The sequence below is a fragment of the Sapajus apella genome, unplaced genomic scaffold (assembly GCF_009761245.1).
Source record: "Sapajus apella isolate SASKATOON/1434 unplaced genomic scaffold, GSC_monkey_1.0 scaffold48, whole genome shotgun sequence".
Lineage (NCBI taxonomy): Eukaryota > Metazoa > Chordata > Mammalia > Primates > Cebidae > Sapajus > Sapajus apella.
The window spans coordinates 16,845,852-16,862,008 of NW_022436988.1; the positions used below are offsets into that span (position 1 = coordinate 16,845,852).

Sequence of the window (16,157 nt, forward strand, 5' to 3'; positions counted from 1 at the left end):
GGAGGTTGCGGTGAGCCGAGATCGCGCCATTGCACTCCAGTCTGGGTTCAGGCAATTCTCCTGCCTCAGCCTCCTGAGTAGCTGGGATTACAGGCATGTGCCACCATGCCCAGCTAATTTTTTGTATTTTTAGTAGAGACGGGGTTTCACCATGTTGACCAGGTTGGTCTCGATCTCTTGACCTCGTGATCCACCCACCTCGGCCTCCCAAAGTGCTGGGATTACAGGCGTGAGCCGCCGCGCCCGGCTACTTTTGCTTTTTCTTACTGTGATATGGAGGAAGTTCCTAAGGCTCTTAAAAATCAGTTTAGAAACCTTGTGTCTGATTGCATGAGTGTGACTGATATTCCAAAGCTAAGTAACTAATATTCATTTCAGAAAGGCTGTTGTTTTAGGTGAATGAAGAATATTATTTATTGTAGACATTAAAATATATTATTTATTGTAGACAATAAAATAATGTTTTTTCCCTTCCCTTTCCCTTTCCTTCCCTTTCCCTTTCCCCTTCCCCTTTCCTTCTCCCCCCCCCCCCCCCCCCCCCCCCCCCTCCCTCTTTCCTCTCCCCTCTCCCCTCTCCCCTCTTGCTCTTGTCACCCAGGCTGGGGTGCAGTGGCGGGTGCAGTGGCAGTATCTCGGCTCACTGCAACCTCCACCTCCCAGATTTCAAGCAATTCACCTACCTCAGCCTCCTGAGTAGCTGGGATCACAGGTGCCCGCCATCATTCCCAGCTAATTTTTTTTTGTATTTTTAGTAGAGATGGGGTTTCACTATGTTGGCTAGGCTAGTCTCAAACTCCTGACCTTGTGATCTTCCCGCCTCAGCCTTCCAAAGTGCTGGGATTACAGGCGTGAGCCACTGCGCCCAGCCTAGAATAAATTAATACACTTTAAACATTCAACCTCTTTAAGCGCTTCGTGTATGTATGGGATGGGGAGCGGGGAACCACAACATTTTAGGTTTTTAAAGTGTAAGCACAATGACAGGCAGTAAATGTGTTTTTCAGGGGCAGTAATTACTGGAAAAGTACGTCTAGGTTCATTGCTTTAGCGGCCTGAGTGAAACCGCAGCACCCTGGCTGGCTCGTGTGGGCTTTGGCCTGCTTTCTGTTGCCTGGAGGTCTGTAGTGTTAGGCAAGTCTGAAAACTTTTTTTGAAAACTAAGTAACACTTTTGCCCCAGTTCAGAGAAACAGACTGAGTTCTAGAAATCAGCTAACTTGTAGTGAAAGCTTTTATGTCTCTTTAACAAATTCGCTGGGAGAGGAAAAGGAGAATTTCAGACTAGAAATAAGGAATTTTGTGGTATTCCCAAGTGAAGATTTTTCCTGTAGGTTACAAGGAGGATGAGACACAAGTATATTATAAATATTAAAACGGACAAACCAATCGTATCTGGAAAATGTAAAGTTGTCCAGAAAAATTTTCTTGGAAGCTTTACTTTTTGTGCTATGCAACCTCGAATTTACAAATAGCATCCAAACTGTTCAAATGAACAGGGTTGCAAGGCTGCACACCGCCAGGGGGCGCCATGTACATGAGACCCAGTGGGAAGAGAGCAGTGTGATGGCCTGCAATTGACCAACCTGCCTTTTACCGCCCTTTCATGCTCCTAACCCCTGCTGCTGTCCTGGGTTAGAACTTGAAAGTTTATACCAAACTCGTGGGTTTATAAGGGAAACATCACACCCTTAGCATCGTCTTTCCTGACACTCCATCTACAGCACCTTTCCCCATCTAAAATAGCTTTCCCCTGGCTGGGTGCAGTGGCTTACGCCTGTAATCCCAGCACTTTGGGAGGCTGAGGAGAATGGGTCACTAGAGGTCGGGAGTTTGAGACCAGCCTGGCCAACATGGTGAATCCCCATCTTTAATAAAAATCTAAAAATTAGCTGGTAATGGTGGTAGCGCCCCTGTAATCCCAGCTACTCGGGAGACTGAGGAAGGAGAATTGCTTGAACCTGGGAGGTGGAGGTTGCAGTGAGCTGAGATCCAGGCTGTACTCCAGTCTGGGTGACAGAGCGAGACTCTGTCTCAAAATAAAATAAAATAAAATAGCTTTCTTTTCATATTCTCCCTGATCATTTCCCCTATTATCTACCTCGCCACACTTGTTTATTCCTTCATAGCATTTATCGCAATTTGTACTTACTGTGTTTACTTGTTTGTTATCTGTTGCCATCATTATCTTTTCAACATGTAATCCACATGAGAAAACACTGATATGATCTTTTATTTTCACACTAAGTCTTTGAAATCGGGTGTGTATTTTCTGTGGAGACACATCGTAATTTGCACTGGCCACCCTACAGTGCTCAAGGACCGTGAGTGGCTTGCGGCTGCCATATTGGATAATAAGGCTCTGGTGCTTAAACTTAGGGGCCACACTTGGTAAATACTTGCTGAGAGAATGGATAGGAAGCTGAAAAAAAACAGAAACCTTTTAAGGAACACTGATTCTCTATGTCCTAAAAAATCGTTTAAAACTTTTTCACTTACATTTCATACTGCTTGAAATTTTACCAATTAGAGATTATTTTGTATTTAAAACATCTTCATTTAAAAAATTTCTTAGTGATACCCCTGAGAAGTTTGAAATCAGTCATATCTATCTAGGAGTTATTGTCATCAGGCTGCTTTACTCCCACCTCCCAGAAGAGGATGTATATTAGTTCTCTTTCCTTTTCTTTTTTTTATTTTTATTTTTTTTGAAATGGAGTCTTGCTCTTGCACCCAGGCTGGAGTACAATGGCATGATCTCGGGTCACTGCAACCTCTGCCTCCGGGTTCAAGTGATTCTCCTGCCTCAGCCTCCTGAGTAGCTGGGATTACAGGTGCCCACCACCATGTCTGGCTAATTTTTGTATTTTTAGTAGAGACGGGGTTTCACCTTGTTGGCCAGGCTGATCTTGAACTCCTGACTGTATGATCCACCCGCCTTGGCCTCCCAAAGTGCTGAGGTTGCAGGGGTTAGCCACCACGCCTGGTCTCTTTTCTTGTTTCTGTTTGAGACATAGTCTTGCTCTGTCACCCAGGCTGGAGTGCAGTGGCATGATCTCAGCTCACTGCAAGCTCTGCCTCTCGGGTTTAAGCAATCCTCCCACCTCAGTCTCCCTAATAGCTGGGACTACAGGCGTGCACCACAACACCTGGGAAATTTTTGTATTTTTAGTGGAGACGGGGGTCTCACCGTGTTGGCCAGGCTGGTCTTGAACTCTTGACCTCAGATGATCCACCCACCTCGGCCTCCCAAAGTGAACCACTGTGCCTGGCCATATATTAGTTTTCTATTGCTGTGTTACAAAGATCACAAACTCAGTGGCTTAAAACAACACGCATTTATTAGCGCACAAATTCTGTAGCTCAGAAGTCTGGGTATGGCATGGCTGGATTCTCTGCTCAGGGTCTCATAAGGCTGACGTCAAGGTGTCAGCCAGCCTGCCTTTCTTTCTGGAGCTTGGAGCTGTCTTCAGGGCTCACACCGTTGTTGGCATAATCAGAATGCAGTTCCTTACAGTCTATCAGTTAGAGGCTGGCTCCTAGAGGCCACCTGCCATGTCCTGCCATGTGGCCCTCTCCACGACACGTCAGTTTTCTCTTGCAAGTCCAGCGGGAGAGCTTCTACTGCAACTGCAGATCTCTCCGACTTGCTGTCTCTCACTTCTCGACTCTTTTCCAAACGGGCTCACCAGTCAGTGGGAAGCTTGGAGGCCATCCTGCCTCTCTTAGAGATATTAGCTGAATCCAGTTTCCAGTGGAAGAGAGAAGTAGTTATTTCTTGAATCTGGAAAACAGGGCTATGGAAGTTGCAGACTGACGTCAGGACACCATCCATTCACAGGTACTCTATTGAATTCCTGCTCTGTGCCGGGTGCTGGGTCTGGAGTGGCTAACAAGACAGGTAGATCCCTGCCTTCTGGAACTCCTGGGCCTGAGGACACTGGAGAGGTTTTCTTGCCATTTAAAAATAGATGATGGCCATGGCTGCACAGCTCTGTAAGTGTACCAGGAATCACTGAATTGGTATGTAAAGTACATTTCAATAAAGTTGTTTTTCAGAAAGAAAAGTGCTTACAGATTTGTTGGAGCAGAATAGATGCCCATGTTCAGAGAGAGAGAGAGAGCCATTGAGAGGCAGAGAGTGCTGAATTTGAATTCTGCGTAAATGGAAAGGTTACCATCCCCGTCCTTAAGGAGATGGCTCTGGTTGTCTTGAATTTAGACAGACTTTCAGGGAAGGAGGTTCTCTTCTGCAGCAGTGTGGGAAAAAAATCTGCCAGATTTGGGCCAGAATGACTGCAATTTAGGTCAGGACATGATACTTAGAGGGAAAAAAGTACATGGCTTGAATAGCTGCCCTAAGGCCAGCTACAGGGCTGCAGGGGTCGGGGAGCCTTCCTTGTCAGGGCTAAGGATCCTTAGGAGTCCCTACAAGGGGATGGAGGCTGTGGCTATCATGAGTGGAAAAACCAGCTCTGGGAGGAACCCAGGATTGTTCTGGCTCTGACTCCAGATGCATGTCTCTGCTTTCTGTGAGGGTTGAATGGGAAATCACGTGTTGGCAGAATAAAACCCAGAATACACATTCAGGAGGAGATGGTTCCACATGGCACATAAGTCCTTTGTATGTCTGGCAGATGTCCTTAAGCCTTCTTCCCATCAAGGGCTTTATTCTGAGGGTGGCTAACTGGCTATTTAAACCCCATCTCAACAGTGTTCGTCTAGGATGGGAAAAATCACACCAGGTTTTGCTGGGCAAATCTCCCAGGTGGCATTTGCTAGAGGAGAGCCCCACTGCAGGGGACGCACTGTCTTGGCCACCGGCTTTGCAAACCATAGTGGAGGAAGGAGTTTGGGGTCACCAACCACTTCCTGGCTGACTGCCTGAGCCACGTTTTACAAGACTGTTTGTTGACTTAGAAATACTGAACCAGAGCTCACCAAGATTTTGACATCAAGCAATAAAGTGACTCATTCTTTCATTTCCCAGCATTTTGACAAAAGGGGCCTCTCTTAAAACTCCTCATCGGACGTTAGTGGAAGTCGACTCACGCATCTAAACATGTGGTCAACGTAAGTTCTTGGTCAGATTGATCTAATGACTTTTTTTAGCTTGTGGTATTTTTTTTGTTTTGTTTTGTTTTTGTTTTTTAGAGACAGGGTTTCACCATGTTGGCCAGGATAGTCTTGATCTCTTGACCTTGTGATCCGCCCACCTTGGCCTCCCAAAGTGCTGGGATTACAGGCCTGAGCCACCACGCCCAGCCTTTTTTCTTTATCTTTTTAAGCTTGGCTGAAGTTTAGCTTTTTAGAATTCCTGTTTATTCCCGAGCAAAGAAAAAAGTCACTCTTTAATTCCTTTAGCATCATATCTGACCATCTTTAGGGTGTTGTTTCTTTTCTAGACTGAATCACCCAGAGAAATAGGATTGGACAAACAAATGTAATTTGATGATAGCCTTTAATAATGTTGTTTAAGTACCTAATCTAAGCCACTGATCTCCAAAGACTGTTTCCCATCATTTTACACACACACACACACACACACACACACACACACACACACACTCAGTTCTGATTATATTTGCTGTATTAAGGCCACATGCAGGTGTTTCTGAGCATTAGTTTGTGTGTTTTTATGTTGAAAATAACTATGTATTTATATATTTGCGAGATGGAGTCTCACTCTGTGGCCCAGGCTGGCGTGCAGTGGCGCGATCACAGCTCACTGCAACCTCTGCCTCCCAGTTGTTTTTTGTTGTTGTTGTTGTTTTTGTTTTTTTGTTTTGTTTTGTTTTGTTTTTCTTTTTTTTTCGCCTCCCAGTTTTAAGTGATTCTCTTGCCTCAGCCTCCCAAGTAGCTGGGATTTCAGGTACCCACCACTGTGCCGGCGAATTTTTATGTTTTTAGTAGAGATGGAGTTTCACTATGTTGGCCAGGCTGGTCTCAAATCCCTGACCTCAGCTGATCTGCTCACCTCGGCCTCCCATAGTGTTGGGATTACAGGAGTGAGCCGCCGTGCCCGGCCAAAAATAATCCAATTTCTTAGAGATTAAATAACCCTTCAGGATTATGAAAGGAAATAATTAGGAAAAGGTGACGTTCTGTCCCAGTAAGAGAAGAGAGTGGCCCAGAAATTTTATCTCCCATCAAATGATCAATTTTACCCAAGTATTAAACCAAGTGACATTCTGCATTTTAACTCTAATAAATGAATCATATTCCTCTTTGAAAATACCTTTTGTAGTTCGTGCTCTAAAAAGAGAACCGCCCCTACACTCTTGGAAATTATTCCTTTTGATAACAGTAAAAACCTTTGGCTTCCCTAGGCATCGCCAGCAGAGATGTTAGCTCGTGAGCACCTGTGAGTTTCTCAAAATTAGTATCTGAAAATGATGGGAACAGACAAGCGGCACCATGTCTTTGGCACATTTTGTTGAAAACTTAAAATTCTTTGGGTGGAGGTAAGCAAATTGGAAGGCATTAAAAATGATCAGAATGTACTATGCAGAGTTATGTATTTACCCTTCCATCTGACATGCCTGTGCCTTGGAAACCCCCTGCTCACTTTTTCTTAGCAGTGCTTCCAGATCCAGCTTCTAAGCTACACAGGCAGATTAACATTATTCTTTTATAGTTACACTGCATGTGGACTAAAATAATTTTTTTTAAGATACCAGGTCTCACCATGTTGTTCAGACTTGTCTCAAACTTGCTAGTTCAAGTGATCTACCGGCCTTGGCCTCCCAAAGTGCTGGGATTATAGGTGTGAGCCACTACGTCTAGCTGAAATAAATATTTTAAGATTTAACGTGGTTATTATTTTGAAAATGAAACTCTCAAAGACTTTTCAAAATTCGAAATGATAAAGAATGTTAAAAATTTTAAAAAAGCACCCCAAAACCTGCCTTAGGTTCTGCAGGGGAGATTCAGAAATGTTTTGCTTTGTATCAGCACTATTGAAATAAATATGTTGTTACCTAAAAGGACACTATTTGAACGGGACTGCATTTAATTGGATGGGTATATCCTGGTCAGTTTATTATTAATGTTTATTTTTTGTTTTGTTTTGTTTTGAGACAGAGTCTTGCTCTGTCGCCAGGCACCAGGCTGGAGTGCAGTGGCTCAATCTTGGCTCACTGCAATCTCTGCCTCCTGGGTTCAAGCAATTCTCCTGCCTCAGCCTCCCGAGTAGCTGGGACTACAGGTGCACGCCACCATGCACAGCTAATTTTTGTATGTTTTAGTAGAGACAGGGTTTCACCATGTTGGCCAGGATGGTCTCGATCTCTTGACCTCGTGATCCGCCCACCTTGGCCTCCCAAAATGCTGGGATTACAGACGTGAGCCACCGCGCCCGGCCTAATGTTTATTGTTTTTAAAAAAATGTGTTAAAATGGCCGGGCGCGGTGGCTCACGCCTGTAATCCTAGCACTTTGGGAGGTCAAAGCAGGTGGATTACTTGAGGTCAGGAGTTGGAAACCAGCCTGGCCAATGTGGTGAAACCCTGTTTCTACTAAAAAATACAAAATGTTAGCTGGGTGTGGTGGTGCACATCTGTAATCCCAGCTACTCGGGAGGCTGAGGCAGGAGTATTGCTTGAACCGAGGAGGCAGAGGTTTCAGTGACTGGAGATCACACCACTGCGCTCCAGCCTGGGCTCCAGAGCAAGACTCCACCTCAACAACAACAACAACAACCAAAAAAGGAAAAAATAATAATAAAAGAAAAACGTGTTAAAATACACATGATGCAAAGTTTGCCGTCTTAACCCTTTTTGAGTATACAGCTTTAGTAGCATTAGGTACCTTTACATTGCTGTCCAACCATCACCACTACCCATCGGTAGAACCGTTTTCATCTTGCAAAATTGAAACCCTGTATCCATTAAACCCTAAATCCCTATTTCTCCAACCCAAAGCCCCTGGCGACCACCACGCTACTTTCTGTCTCTGTGAATTTGACTACTCTAGGCATGTGGTCAGGTTGTTTTTTTTTTTAAATTGGTTATATTACTTATCATTAAACTCATTCATCATTTCTTGAAACAAACCCAATCAACTTTAATGAGAGCTAACTAGAATTTTTTCTGAATTCTGTCCTCTGTTAAAAGAAGAAAATGACAACACGGACCCATATCTGTATGTGGGTAGCATTAATCACTCAGTTAGTGACCTTCACCTTTGCAGCAAGCGACGTACTTGGCAACTTTAATTTAGAAATATTACTGTATCATCATTTAACAGAATTACTTACTAAGGCAGAAAAATACTGATTTTAGATGCATTCAAGCAAGCAGGGTTGGCACTGACCAGTGTTCTTTTAAGGTAGAAGACAGAATATTTGACTAAAGACAGTGCTGTGGCAGGTAGAAACATATATTATTTATACCCCTTTTCTGAGTAAGGAAGACTATTTAAAATGTTAGCATAGTTTTTGGGATTTTAGAAATGTTTGACTCAAGAGAAAAATATAACTTAATTCAGTGTAACGGCATATGAATAAGTTAACTGTGTAACATTTCATTCTTGTCAATTCTCTTAGTGATGTCTACAAATAGAGCTTTCAGCTCGCTGTAGCCAGTGACCTGGGCTTTATTAGATTTCGTGGTACAATGGTCCTGCCACTTTCAAGGAGCAGTTTGTCATGGACACTGTCCAAAAAAGTATCTAGAAAAATGTTAATTTTTCAGAGTTTCAATCCAGTCTGAGAAGCATTTTCCTACCAGGGACAAAAGATGTTTCTTAAACCCTTAATGTTACCAAAACATTACACATCTACACCACGAAGGTTACAGAAGGCCAGTCTTCGTGCTCATGCCTGTAATCCCAGCACTTTAGGAGGTCAAGGTGGGAGGATCGCTTCAGCCTAGGAGTCTGAGGCCCATGAGCATGGGCAACATAGTGAGAGACCCCATATCTATTTATGTATATATATATATATATTTTTTTTTTTTTACGGTTTTTTTTGAGACGGAGTTTCGCTCTTGTTACCCAGGCTGGAGTGCAATGGCGCGATCTCGGCTCACCGCAACCTCCGCCTCCTGGGTTCAGGCAATTCTCCTGCCTCAGCCTCCTGAGTAGCTGGGATTACAGGCATGTGCCACCATGCCCAGCTAATTTTTTGTATTTTTAGTAGAGACGGGGTTTCACCATGTTGACCAGGATGGTCTCGATCTCTTGACCTCGTGATCCACCCGCCTCGGCCTCACAAAGTGCTGGGATTACAGGCTTCAGCCACCGCGCCCGGCTATGTATATATTTTTAAACGTATAGTAAACAATGCTCTTATTAAACTGGTAATTAGCAATTAACGTAGAAAAACATCACTAGATAGATGCCTGAGAAAAGGGATCTATAATCACCTGCTTATCTGGACAAGTCTTTTGTTTTTTGTTTTTCTTTAAGAGATAGGATCTTGCTCTGTTGCCCAGGTTGGAGTGTAGTGGCACCATCATGACTCATTGTAACCTCACACTCCCCGGCTCTCTCTATCTTCCGGAGTAGCCAGGACAACAGGCCTGCACCACCATGTCTGGCTAATTTTGTCTTTTTGTAGAGATGGGCAGGGAAGTGTCTTGTTACATTACTCAGGCTGGTCTTGAACTCCTGGCCGCAAGCAATCCTCCTGCCCTGGCCTCCCAAAGTGCTGAGATTACAGGTAAGAACCACCACACCTGGCCTGGACAGGTTGTTTTGAAGACAGGGATTATCACTAGAGAAGCTTGCGCTTGAGCCGATGAGCACATCTTCTGAAATTTCCTATAGTTAGTGCTCTGGTGGCATGGCCCTCCATCGGGAACATTTTGCTGAGTTTTCCCTGACTTGAAATAATAATGGCAACGTTGGTGCTGATGAAAAGACTGATGTGGCCCTTACATCCCACATGAATCATCATCCTCCATAAAAGTGACACAGTGGATGAGAGTGGTTTTTCTAAATACTTAAAAATGCTGTGGGCTGGCCATGGTGGCTCACTCCTGTAATGTCAGCACTTTGGGAAGCTGAGGCCAGCAGATTACAAGGCCAGGAGTTCGAAACCACCCTGATCAACTTGGTGAAACCCTGTTTCTATTTAAAAACAAACAAACAAACAAAACAAAACAAGATGGTGAAAATAAGACAGGTTTAAAGATATAAATGTGGTTATTTACTTCTGCCCCCCACTCAAGTGCCAGGAGTTTGGTAACTAGAATTGCATTTAGTCATCGGCGTACAGATTGTACCTTACAGGCTAGAGACTCAAACCCCGGGCTATTGAAGAGACCCATTTTTTGATAATATGTTTTTGCTGCCCATGAAGACGCATCATGTTCAAAATGAAAAATCTTTAGATTCAGGACTTAATAGTTCATCTCTTTTGGATTGTGTCTGATGGAAACTTGGACTTAGCTGAGTGTAATTATGTTTTTCAGCAGTATGACTTATAATACTGCAGATATGGGCATACTTTGAGATTTTTTTTTTTTTTTTGCCCAAATTTGGCTGAAAAGGAGCTTGGGGGTGGTGGTGTGTGCATGTGTGTTTTCAAGGTAATTAAGCTATTAGGAGTCCCAGGGGAATAATCCCCATAAGCCTTTTCAAGAAAAACACTTTTGAAGGGTTAAGTATATTTAATATTAGCCATTATTTATGTAGGTGCTCAGCCTTTTGACCCTGTTCTGTAGGAGTTGTTTCTTTTACATTTTGGTTATGTTTGTCAAAGACATCTTATTTTTTATTTTTATTTATTTATTAATTTTTGAGACAGAGTGTCATTCTGTCACCCAGGCTGGAGTACAGTGGCATGATAGCTCACTCACTACAACCTCCGCCTCCCAGGTTCAAGCAATTCCCTGCCTTAGCCTCCTAAGTAGCTAGGATTTCAGGCACCTGCCACCACACCTGGCTAATTTTTGTATTTTAGTAGAGATGGGTTTCATCATGTTGGCCAGGCTGGTCTCGAACTCCTGACCTCAGGTGATCCACCAGCCTCAGCCTCCCAAAGTGCTGGGATTACAGGTGTGAGCCACCGCACCTGGCCTTTATTTTTTGAGATGGGGTCTCGCTCTGTTGCCCAGACTGGAGTGCAGTGGTGCAATCACTGCTTACTGCAGGCTTCACCTCGCTGAGCTCATCAGCCTCCTGAGTAACTGGGACCACAGGTGTGTGCCACCACGCTGGGCTAATTAAAAAAAAAAAAATTTAGAGACAGGGTATCACTATGTTGCCCAAGCTGTTCTTGAACTCCTGGGCTCAAGCGATCCTCCTGCCTCATTCTCCCAAAATGCTGGGATTACAGGTGTAAGCCACTGCGCCTGGCGACCATCTTATTTTTTACAGAGGGAGTTCAGTACTGGTTATTAGATCAAAAGCAGCCAGATCCCTGGTATCACAGAAGCTTCATCATAGGTTCACGTATTTTTCTTCTCCAGAATGGCCACCTCAGGGCTGTCCTGGCCAACAGTCTGTTCTGTAGATCTCAAGAAGGAAATGCCCCAAGGGTCTTCCAGGCCTCTCTTTTTGAGAAAAGTAAAGAACAAAGTAAAGAGATAGAGTGGAGAAATTAAGTCAGCGTTAATGGATTGGATTTTAGGGCTGTGGTCCAGGCTTATGTTGCTTTCTGCTGAGCTTAGGATCTGCCCTGGACATCTCTCAAAATCACGGGCTGGCGTAACGCCTGCTCACCCTGGCTCAGACCAGAGGACTTCGCAACCACCTCAAGACACACGTTTGGGTGTGTCTCATCTCCAGTCAGGATGTTCAACTTGCTTTTGGGTTTTCTTTTTTTTTGTTTGTTTTTTGAGATGGAGTCTCGCCCTGTCGCCCAAGCTGGAGTGCAGTGGCACAGTCTCAGCTCACCTCAACCTCTGCCTCCTGGGTTCAAACAATTCTCCTGCTTCAGCCTCCTGAGTAGTTGAGATTACAGGCACATGCCACCATGCCCAGCTAATTTTTGTATTTTTAGCGAAGACAGGGTTTCACCATGTTGGCCAGGCTGGTCTCGAACTCCTGACCTCGTGATCTGCCTGCCTCGGCTTCCCAAAGTGCTGGGATTACAGGATTACAGCCTGGCTGCTTTCTGCTTTTCTTGGATCTTTTTGAATTGCAAATCTGGCCACAGCTGACCACTTGCTTTTGCACCAATACTTAAAGTGTTCACTTTTTAAGTTCTGGTAATTGCCGCCCCCAACGGCAAGTGTTGGTGCAAAAGTGACTGTGGTTTCAGACCATGAATTTTGAATTATTGTAACTAGGCTCAAACACACTTTTGTTAATCAAAATAAGAACTATTACAATCAACACATTTTTGCCAATGAGAAATAAGTCTTTTTTTTTTCCTATAACATAAAAATCCTTGCTTTGGGATTCAACAGACTCTTGGAAAGCGTTTTCTGCATCCTGCTGGTTGTGGAAGCGTTTTCCCTACCCAAAGTTGTGGAGATGCTTGAAGAGGTGGTAGTCAGTTGGCAAGAGGTCAGGTGAATGTGGCAGATGGGGCAAAACTCTGTAGCCCGATCGGTTCAACTTTCTAGGCACTGGTTTCGAGACATGCAGTTGGGTGTTGTCGTGAAGAATTGGTCCCTTTCTGCTGACAAGTGCTGGCTGCAGAGTCGCAGTTTTTGGTGCATCTCATCGATTTGCTGAGCATGCTTCTCAGCTGCAATGGTGTCGCTGGGATTCAGAAAGCTGTAGTGGATCAGACCAGCAGCAGACCACCAAACAGTGGCCGTGATCTTTTTTTGGTGTAAATTTGGCTCTGGGAAGGGCTTTGGATTGTCTTTTCAGTCCAACCACTGAGCTGATTATCGCCAGTTGTCATAAAATCTACTTTTCATTGCCCATCACAATCCGATGGAGTAATGGTTCGTAGTTGTTGCATAGAATAAGAGAAGACAACACTTCAGTATGACTTTTGTTTTGATTTTCTCTTAGCTCATGAGGCACCCGCTTATCCAGCTTTCTCACCTTTCTGATTCGCTTCAAATTTCGAATAACCACAGAATGCTCGACGTTGAGTTCTTTGGCAACTTCTTGCGTAGTTGTAAAAGGATCAGCTTTTTGTGTTTGTTTTTTGAGATGGAGCCTCACTCTATGGCCCAGGCTGGAGTGCCATGGTGCAATCTCAGCTCACTGCAACCTCCGCCTCCTGGGTTCAAGTGATTGTCCTGCCTCAGCCTCCTGAGTAGCTGGAATTATAGGCACATGCCACCACGTCCAGCTAATTTTTGTATTTTTAGTAGAGACGGGGGTTTCACCATGTTAGCCAGACTGGTCTCGAACTCTTGACCTCATGATCTGCCCACCTCGGCCCCCCAAAGAGCTGGGATTACAGGTGCGAGCCACCACACCCAGCAGAGGATCAGCTTTGTTGATTGTTCTCAATTGGTCGTTGTCAACTTTCAATGGCCGGCCACTGCGCTCCTCATCTTCTAGGCTCTTGTCTCCTTTGAAAAACTTCTTGAACCACCACTGCACTGTACATTCTTTAGCCGTTCCTGGGCCAAATGCATTGTTGATATTGAGAGTTGTCTCTACTGCTTTACAACCCATTTTGAACTCGAATAAGAAAATCGCTCAAATTTGCTTTTTGTGTAACGTCATTTCCATAGTCTAAAATAAATATAAAATAAACAGCAAGTAATAAGTCATTAGCAAAAAAAAAAAAAAAAGCGAGAATTGTGCATGAAAATGATGTATAACATAACCACATTTATTTAAGAATGTATTCCAATATCCAATGGCAAATTCCAACAATGCAAAAACGTACCCCTGAAAAGAGGCATGGTTGCTTTCAAACTTGATTTCTCTTTCATTTTTACTCTGCCCTTTCATTTGATGACACACCTTTGCATTTTATCTCCCTGAGCCAAAGTACCTGTAAGTTGCTCGGAACTGGGGTTTCTGGTTGAGGTTGGTGCAATACTGTGGAAGAGTGTGGACACAGAAGACCTAGTCAGTCCTTGCTGTGTGATATCCATGATTTGATTGAGAAAGACTCATTTTCCTGGGCCTTACCTGTTCATTTTCTCAACTGTCAAATGCCCCTCTTTTGATTTGTATTAGGGGCTAATCTCATGTAATATGGAGCCTACTCTGCAAATACAAAGGGTCATGATCATTGTCCATTTGTGGGGGGTGTGAAAACACCTGATGATCATGCTGGGCTAGATACTCTCACATTTAAATGCCTTTATTTTAGTGGGATCCTCTAGTACAATAGGTATTTTGGAGTCTCTGCTTTCCAAATGGCCTATGGGAAATCCTGAAGTGTCCATAGGATCTAAGTTTGCCCAGTGGGAATGTTGTGTCATAGTCATAAAGGCTTAAGGATTAGTTTATTTCCAGCCCTGCAGGGGCTATAAATTGCTACTGTAAATTTCATTCTCCAGCACCCTGATGTTTATGTTGCTATGGTGGTGTGTCTCTTGCTCGGGTGACAAGATTGCCATTGGAAATAGGCCAAAATAACAGCCTAACAGGTGGCTGTGCTTTGGGAAGTCATTTGTAAAACTATTTTGCGAATAAATCTGGTGCAAATAAGTCACACGACTGTGCCCTTAACTGTAGTTTATAGTTTAGCGTGATTTTTTTGCTTAAACGCATTCCTCCCCCTTTCCGTTTTATATATAGACTTTTTTCCTCTTTCAAGTAGTGCCATGCTGATTTCCTGTAGTAACACAAGGAAAGATTTCAGCTCATTTTATTTAGCAGTGAATGTCCTTTCCTTATTTTGTGTAACCAGAGTCCTCTTTCTAAAAATAAGCCTTCTTTTCCTAATGTGATTCTTATTATAGCTGATGTACTCTATGTAAATTAAAGGCCTCCTTTTAACATGCCCATTTTAATTGATATATGTTTATTATATATAACTATATATAATAAAATATGTATATAAATAAATAATAAAAGTAGATTTCCCTGTAGAGTCTAATTCTTTGCGAATGTGGTGGCGGAAATGGTTTGTTATGCTTTCACCTGCCAATTATGATTTTCTTTCTTTCCGTTTTTTCTTTCCTTTTTTTTTTTTTTTTTTTTTTTAGATGTAGTCTCACTCTGTCACGTCACCCAGGCTGGGGTGCAGTGGCGCAATCTCGGCTAACTATATCACTGCAACCTCTGCCTCCCAGGTTCAAGCGATCCCCTGCCTCAGGCTCCTGAGTAGCTGGGATTACAAGCATGCGCCACCACACCCAGCTAATTTTTGTATTTTTAGTAGAGATGGCGTTTCACCATGTTAACCAGGCTGGTCTCGAACTCCTGACCTCAAGCGATCCACCCACCTCGGCCTCCTAAGTTACTGGGATTACAGGCATAAGCCACCACGCCTGGCCAATTTTCCTTCTTTTAAGATGAAATCATAGAAAGAACCTGAGTATTAAACCAGTTTAACTTCCTACCCACTGTAAGAGTCCTTCCTACAATAATCTTGGATGGCAATCATCTTGCCTCTGGGCTTAATACCGGCCATCGCTTGGGTGTGGGCTCTTTTGGTAATATAACCTCTATGATTTTCCACTTTGATTTGTTGGAAGATGCTTTCTTATGTTTAGTCGATACCTGACTCCTTGCAGATTTCAGGATCATTTGTACCACCGTAATGACACAAACACAAGCCCCTTCCGCATGCCGACTCTTTAAAAATTTAAAGAAATCTGTAATGTTATCCTTTGATCTTCTCTTCTGCTGGCTTATTACTCTCAATTCCTTCAGAGATTCAACTTATGAAACGCTTTGGTCTCCCTCCACCATTCCTGTGGTTCCTCTTTGTGATTGTCCTTTAGAAAATATTGAACACAATGCTTTAGAGCAGAGGTCAACCAACTTTTTATGCAAATGGCCAGATAGCAATACTTCAGACTTGCAAGCCATAAGGTCTCTGTTGCAACGACTCAGTTCTGACCTTGTAACCTGAAGGCAGGCATAGGCAACACATAAATGAATAGGCGTGGCTATGTTCCAGTCACATTTTATTAGTGGACACTGAAATTTGAAATTCGTAAAATTTTCACATGCCATGAAATATGATGTGCCTTTTGATTTTTTCCCCCAACCATTTAAAAATGCAAAACCCATCTGTAGTTGGAGAGGCAAAAACAGGGTGTGGGTGGCATTTGGCCCATGGGCCGTTATTTAGTGATCTTAGATGCCGGAGGACCAATGCTGAGATCACTGGAATTTT

At 43.5% G+C, this 16,157-nt stretch overlaps 1 protein-coding gene and 1 long non-coding RNA gene across 3 annotated transcripts in view; both read left to right on the plus strand.

Annotated features, from left to right (window-relative positions):
• PITPNC1 (phosphatidylinositol transfer protein cytoplasmic 1) overlaps positions 1-16,157 on the plus strand; it is a 322,862-nt gene that overhangs the window by 7,176 nt on the left and 299,529 nt on the right. The gene's annotated exons all lie outside the window — the stretch shown is intronic.
• Positions 3,255-16,068, plus strand: LOC116525791. The gene is made up of 3 exons (XR_004257824.1): positions 3,255-4,137; positions 12,511-12,516; positions 16,058-16,068. It is a non-coding gene; the product is annotated as an uncharacterized LOC116525791 (long non-coding RNA).